The sequence below is a fragment of the Leuresthes tenuis genome, unplaced genomic scaffold (genome assembly GCF_036924035.1).
Source record: "Leuresthes tenuis unplaced genomic scaffold, fLeuTen1.0.hap1 SCAF_21, whole genome shotgun sequence".
Taxonomy (NCBI): domain Eukaryota; kingdom Metazoa; phylum Chordata; class Actinopteri; order Atheriniformes; family Atherinopsidae; genus Leuresthes; species Leuresthes tenuis.
Window position 1 is genome coordinate 299,162 of NW_027325375.1, and position 7,064 is coordinate 306,225.

The window sequence follows — 7,064 nt, forward strand, 5'->3', positions numbered from 1 at the left end:
TACATCATGTTTGTGCAGACATTGAAGGAATAACGGTTTCTCCCTTTAGACGTACAGCTTATCATGTCCTGCAGAGCCTTAGTGTTGCATTTCTAGTCCGGTCTGCTGTCCCAGGTCAACCAAACCCAACCCTTCTCCTGTGATTCCTCCAGCTCTGAATAAACTGATGCTTTGCTTTAAGACGTATTGCTTCACTTCCTGTTACCTTGATTGAGTTCTGTGGAATTTCTTTATCCTCAGTTCCTACTAACAGTCACTCCTACAGGTTTTTGGTGTTTATTTAATGTTTTTAGCAGTGTTCTCTAGCTTAGCATAGCTACCAGTTCTCTCTCTCCAGCTCCTGCTTTCACCTGCTTCTCCAAAGGCAGGTTAGTATCAACAAAGAAAAACTCAGTTAGTAACAACATAAAGTAGGATATAAGTATAAAATAAATGTAAAAATGTGCAAACACTTCTGATATGTATGGGAGTTTAATCACGATGCTCCCTGGCCACCCAGTGAAGGGTTATACAGCCTTATGGGGACCTGGTACAGAGTTACTCCCCTGATTAGATTAGATTTATACGTTATTCATCCCACACGGGGAAATTTACTTGTTACAGCAGCAGAAAAGAAAATAAAGTGTAGTAAACAGTACAGAATTAAAGCAAAAAGGGCAGAAACAGAAAAAACTGAAATAACTATCTATAACCTGCACAATAAACCAGAAAACAAATCAATGTGCAAAAACAAGTGCTGACGATAAAAAAGTGACTGATATAAAAAGCATTGTGATGTAAAGTCACCATAATATCAGTAATACTGAAAAAGTAAGTGAACATGTCATAAATAATACTGCAAGACATAAATTAAATTAAAATATTACAATGTTATAAGTGGAAACAAATATAAAAAATACTGGAAATATGAGAAATATAAATACAGAATAAATAAAGGTGAGTATCAGTGAGTAGAGACATGAACAGGAAACTAAAACATTATCAGGTGTTGTAGAGCCTGACAGCAGCTGGGCTGAAGGACCTGAGGAACCTCTCCTTCCACCGGGGGTGTAGCAGTCTGCAGCTGAAGGAGCTGCTCAGGGAGCTGTTCAGGGAGCTGTTCAGGGACCCCACAGCGTCCTGTAGGGGGTGGGAGGTGTTGTCCATGATGGACGTCAGCTTAGTAAACATCCTCCTCTTACCCACTTCCTCTGTCTGTGGAGTCCAGAGGACAGAGCTGAATCAAAAAATCAAAAAAATCTCTGGTGTTGTTCTGCTCCAGACGCTTCCGAGTTTCCCCCTGTAGCTGTCCTTTCCCTTCCTGTTCATCAGCCAGAGTTCAATCTGGACTCTGCCTCCCTGGGTGATAATGGTACATGTAACAAATGTAGTCTTTGTGTAGTTTTGGAGGCGAGGTTATCTGCATTAGAAACCCCCCCAACAGCGAGCCAGTTCCCTTTAGCCAGTGCAGAGCCACCTGGTGTAGATAACCCCGTTAGCTGCCCTTTAGCAGAACCCGAGCAGCCAGGACCCCACCCTTCCTGGGTGACTGTCAGGAAGAAAAGGCCTAAAGTAAAGCCTGTGGTTCACCATCAACCTGTCCACGTTTTCCCCACTCAGCGACACACCCGCTGAGGACAAAACCTGGTAATGGGCAGCTCTATAGTCAGAAACGTGGCATTAGAGATGGATTAGGCCAGAACAGGGGCCATAGAATCCTATTTAAAACTGCTAGCTAAGGATAAGCGTAAATACAGTAAAATAATGGGCTACAGAGATAATTGGACATCTTTCTGGAGAAAACCTTGTCTGATGAGGAGAGATGGCGCCTGTATTTTATTGTATTTTCTGCAGCTTCCTGTGTAACAGTACAGGCTGAACTGTATTAAAAGCATCGGGGGAATTAAAGTTCATGATCCTCACTAAGCTGCAAAGGAAGTGGTGGAAGTTTTGGCTAAATAGCAACAGCAGAACCATAAAAAATGTACATAAAATACTAAAAGGTGAGAAAATGTGTATAAAAATGAATAATTACTAATATCTACTTCTAAGTTACATAAAGTTGCTTTGAAATCATCATTAAGTCTCGAGCATATTATGTGAAAACCCTGAATGCGAGTATGAGAGCCTTCATATATTCAGGAGAAACAAACATGAACCCCACCCTTATCAGCGGAGACCAGACTCCGTGGGCTTGACATCCAGGCAGCCAAAACCCACCACCATCCAATCACTGGTGCCACAACTATCTGACAACCAAATCTGTTGGTCAACAAACATTTGCAAGGGGAAGATATCCCAAGGTTAGGGTTAACCCAACCCAACATGCGACACCGAGCCTCATCGTCACAGAAGAACCAACGAAGCAGAGCAGCATTCTCAGGTGACTTCTCAGGTATTTCATTCACAAATTATGACTAAAATAAAGCGTAGTTAATACCATTTATACATGATACAGGGCTCCAGGATTTAAAAAACATAGACTCTTTTATATTAATGTATATTCAACTTTGGGTGTGAGGTTCTTCAGCTCTTTTGTGGTTCTGATGTTTTTCAATTTGAATTTTGAAGAATTTCTGTTCAGGTCTGTGATCTCGTGGGAAAGTTTAATAATTAATTTGTAACCTGGAAACATGGCCCAATCAAGAGACCACGGTGAGTTAATATTTACGCTTTATTCACAACAACAAACTGTTTCTCTTATTCATAAATGCCTTTACATGTATTTCTGCAAATATTTTCAATACTTAATGAGGAAGAAAAACATTTAACTGCAGTTTCATTTAACATTTAAAATTCTGTGGGACTGAAAAATTAAATTTAATACATTTGACACTGAAGTACAACAAATGTCAAATAGCTATGGAAGCGAATCTTGACCATAATTCAAATTAAAATGCATTTGCAGAAATGCTTTTTCAGAATGTGGCTGCATTATTGGACTCATAAATAAAATAAGTAATCAATCATCCTATTTGCATTTTAATTTTCTTCAAGAGAGCTCAATCTTTCACTTAATTAAAATTAAAAAGAAATAGACATTTGAGATTTAATTTTCAAAATATGCCCCAGAAAATAGATGCCAAAATTCAATTTGAAATGTCAAATTTGAAAATTCAAATGCATTTGCAGAAATGCTTTTTCATTTTAAGACTGTGGCTGCATTATTGGACTCATAAATAAAATTAGTAATCAATTATTCTATTTGCATTTTCTTCTTAAAGACGGCACATTATTGCTTTTTCGTTTTCAAAGTCCTGCCCATGATTGAAAAGGAAAAATCATTCTGAGCGGTGCAGCAGAGTGACGTCAGCAGCCGCTCTTCCTCAGCTCCCAGCTGACCGAGCTACCCATCTTATTCAGTAGGGGGCGCTGTGCACATATTATTAGACCCATCCTGTTCAGTAGGGGGCGCTGTGCACATATTATTAGACCCATCCTGTTCTGTAGGGGGCGCTGTGCACATATTATTAGACCCATCCTGTTCAGTAGGGGGCGCTGTGCACATATTATTAGACCCATCCTGTTCAGTAGGGGGCGCTGTGCACATATTATTAGACCCATCCTGTTCAGTAGGGGGCGCTGTGCACATATTATTAGACCCATCCTGTTCTGTAGGGGGCGCTGTGCACATATTATTAGACCCATCCTGTTCAGTAGGGGGCGCTGTGCACATATTATTAGACCCATCCTGTTCAGTAGGGGGCGCTGTGCACATATTATTAGACCCATCCTGTTCAGTAGGGGCCTCGTGCACATATTATTAGACCCATCCTGTTCTGTAGGGGGCGCTGTGCACATATTATTAGACCCATCCTGTTCAGTAGGGGGCGCTGTGCACATATTATTAGACCCATCCTGTTCTGTAGGGGGCGCTGTGCACATATTATTAGACCCATCCTGTTCAGTAGGGGCCTCGTGCACATATTATTAGACCCATCCTGTTCAGTAGGGGGCGCTGTGTACATATTATTAGACCCATCCTGTTCTGTAGGGGGCGCTGTGCACATATTATTAGACCCATCCTGTTCAGTAGGGGGCGCTGTGTACATATTATTAGACCCATCCTGTTCTGTAGGGGGCGCTGTGCACATATTATTAGACCCATCCTGTTCAGTAGGGGGCGCTGTGCACATATTATTAGACCCATCCTGTTCAGTAGGGGGCGCTGTGCACATATTATTAGACCCATCCTGTTCAGTAGGGGCCTCGTGCACATATTATTAGACCCATCCTGTTCAGTAGGGGGCGCTGTGCACATATTATTAGACCCATCCTGTTCAGTAGGGGGCGCTGTGCACATATTATTGGACCCATCCTGTTCAGTAGGGGGCGCTGTGCACATATTATTAGACCCATCCTGTTCAGTAGGGGGCGCTGTGCACATATTATTAGACCCATCCTGTTCTGTAGGGGGCGCTGTGCACATATTATTAGACCCATCCTGTTCAGTAGGGGGCGCTGTGCACATATTATTAGACCCATCCTAATCTGTAGGGGGCGCTGTGCACATATTATTAGACCCATCCTGTTCAGTAGGGGGCGCTGTGCACATATTATTAGACCCATCCTGTTCAGTAGGGGGCGCTGTGCACATATTATTAGACCCATCCTGTTCAGTAGGGGGCGCTGTGCACATATTATTAGACCCATCCTGTTCAGTAGGGGGCGCTGTGCACATCTGCATTACATTACAAATGTGCCGGGAAACTGATTGAATTGCCGGGTCTTTAGAGGAAGCATCACAGATCATGGCGCTCCCTCAAACTGTTCAAACACTGTTAGAATTAGCTGAGCAGGTAGAATCTGATAATATATCTGGGTCTGATGCCTGTGGCCGAGCAGAACCAGTCAGAGAGCCTGGCTGCAGACTCTGCCGTCACAGATTTACACTTTAATGAGGTTCCACAGTAAACCTGTTCAGTCCTGGAACAGCTGGATGCTGTGGAGCCTCAAATGGGACGACCAACCATCAGCATCCGTTCAGTTCACTGAAAGTTATTGAATGATTACTAATTTTATTTATGAGTCCAATAATTCAGCCACATTCTTAAAATGAAAAAGCATTTCTGCAAATGCATTTTAATGTGAATTATGGTGAAGATTCGCTTCCATAAATAGTGACCACTGTTGATCTTAGCAGAGCAGTAACCACCCAGTTCATGTGTAGTGGGAAGCTCTCCGGAGGAGCTCAGAATGCAAGACATCACTGGGCTGAGGTCAGCTGGAGCCGCCACCCGGAGGTTACTGAGCCCACTGGAGCAAATGAGGGAACTGTTTCATGCTTTGGAAAGAGAAATAAATGCATGTGGGGCTGAGGAGAAGTTCTTCCAGATGGGTTCAGACCAGGCAAAGCTTCAAAATGAATCAGGTAAGCTGAAACCTGCTGACACGGTACAATGGCATCTTAAACTCAGTTTACTGTTTATATTAGGGCCACATTAAAAATAATAATTAATTACGATATTAAAGTTGTTATTAAACATGATGAGAATAAATAAGGGGAATAAAGTCTTAAATATTCTATCAGTGAGCCGTTTAATTAATGTTTAACGTGTAGCCTGTAGCATTACATGCTAACACCTTTTCTGTTTTAAGTAGAACAATTTATCAACTACGACTTTATTCTCACCATATTTAACAACCACTTTAATCTCGTAATTAATTCCACTTTTTTTTTTTTAAACGTGGCCCAAATACTCCGTCGTAGGTTTTTAAATCTAATTTTATTTGAAAGTTGAACAGGTGCAGCGCACCATAGTTCTGCATGTGTCTGCAAGCTCTGCATAAAAACATGTTAAACAAATTCTATGTCCTGGAAGGCTGAGAAGATTATCTGTCAAGAGATGCTGAACTTCAGATCTGTCCATTAATGTAAAAACAAAAGAACCCAAACTTCAGACTTGTGAAAACTATATAAGTATATAAGTCTTATTAGGCAATAAGACGACAACGATAGCTATCGAGGAGTAACTTTTCCTCGATAGAGATATGAAACATGGTCAATATACTTTTGGATAGATTACATTCGTCCACCTTTTGACAGACAGTACGAATAGCCAATGACAAAGAGAGTTGCGCCGTGCTGAACCAATCAGGTGGCTGGAATAGAACCATGCCAGCAGCTAGTCGTGTTTGTTTGAGCTGCTGCAGCCGTATAGAAAAAGAAAATGAGTGCACAGCCCAAGGTGTAAAGGATTGTTGATAAGAAGGGCCTAAAAGGTTCGGTGGTGTGGAGGTAGGGTCCCTACTGTACTAATCTTTTTCATCAGCTGAAGCAAAGAGAATCCAAACTTACAAACAGCCTGGAACAAGTGCTAATCTTCTCCCAATAACAGCACCTGTGCAGCAGCAACAGAAGACCGTAGAGTCTGCTTTATACAGCGTCAGGCCACAGGCCAAAAGATCTAAGAGACACCGTGATATTACAAAGGCAGAAGCTTACTGCAAAAGACCTGCTGCCAATAAGCACAGAGGAAGATAAGGGCTTCAAGTGGATGCTAAAAGTTATGGACCCCAGATATATCGATATCGACTTATATAGAAAAAATATCGCGATATATATCGACTGATTATATATCGATATCGACCTATATAGAAAAATATCGCGATATATATCGACTGATTATATATCGATATCGACTTATATAGAAAAATATCGCGATATATATCGATATTTCGACTGAAAATATCGTGATATGACTTTTTCCCATATCTATATATAGATATATGTGTGTATAGGTACACAGATATATATGTATATATGTATTTATACTACCGTTTCAGGTCGTTAGTCCTAAAAAAGTTCGATTTGCTGATCCTTTTGGCAAATTTTAGTATTTTGCATTTGGATTTTTATTTTATTTTGAGTACCGTGTTTGAAAATTGGATTTGATGATCTCAAAAAACATTTAAGAAAAAACAAAGAGATAACATGAGCCACAAAGATTCAGTATGTGTGGAAGCACTTCCGTGGTTTCCGTGGATTCGAGTAAAAAACTGTTTCTGAGTCTAAACGGCTTTATAGGACTTTTGAAGTGGAATTTGCTCACATGTTAGCTGGCAGATGTAGTGACTGTGAGGAA